The sequence below is a fragment of the Excalfactoria chinensis genome, chromosome 13 (genome assembly GCF_039878825.1).
Source record: "Excalfactoria chinensis isolate bCotChi1 chromosome 13, bCotChi1.hap2, whole genome shotgun sequence".
In the NCBI taxonomy this organism is placed as follows: Eukaryota; Metazoa; Chordata; class Aves; order Galliformes; family Phasianidae; genus Excalfactoria; species Excalfactoria chinensis.
In genome coordinates this window covers 1,174,280-1,175,000 of record NC_092837.1, presented here as the reverse complement: position 1 = coordinate 1,175,000, position 721 = coordinate 1,174,280, and the positions used below count along the sequence as shown (strand labels likewise).

At 40.1% G+C, this 721-nt stretch overlaps 1 long non-coding RNA gene across 1 annotated transcript in view; it reads left to right on the top strand.

Moving 5' to 3' along the window:
- LOC140258240 (uncharacterized) overlaps positions 1–721 on the top strand; it is a 25,932-nt gene extending 25,211 nt beyond the window's left edge. The window contains exon 4 of the long non-coding RNA XR_011905213.1: positions 44–721. This is a non-coding gene — a long non-coding RNA (uncharacterized lncRNA). The remainder of the gene's footprint in view (positions 1–43) is intronic.

Below are 721 nucleotides of genomic sequence, written 5' to 3'. Positions count from 1 at the left end.
TAACTCATAACTTGTTTTCAAGAAGAACATTTTTTTTTTGCAGGCTGTGGAGTTCTTCCAAGAATTTTTCAATTTCCACAGATGAAAATATAGTCTAAACCAGATGCCAGCTGAAACGCGCTCACTTCATACCACCTCGCCAAGGCAGCGCGCCACGGGCTCAGCAATGTGACCTTTAAAATAGCCTTTCTAGAACACACTGCTAAGGCACTTTCGAAAAAGCCACAATTGCAGCTACTCTTATTACTCATAATGTCCCTGATGGAGAGGAACACTTGAGGAACTTCAGCTTCAACAACCCGGTAGAGGTAGTTCTGTGCAGCGCAGCCTTCCTTTGTGGGATTGCAGACTTGAGACCATGATGAGAGTGTTGGTGATAATGGGCATTTCCTAAATCATTACTTGTATAAGATTAAAATGAAGTAAAAGCAGCAAAATCTTTGCTTCGCTTTGCCCATGTTTGGCTCTGCCATTCAGCCATTTGCTTCTAGAAGTGGATACGCATAGCCATGCTTTCTCCATGTATTTATAAAAGTAACAAATATTATACACACAAACACATACAAATATTATGCAAAATGCATTCAATGTATTTCAAATCAGTGAATATTTTGAATCATCAGCCAAAACGGTGCTTTGCAGATCCATAACTGCACACTACTTTCTGGGATTTTGGTAGTATTCGGAGCTACCACTTCATTAAAACTGTCACTTGGGATCC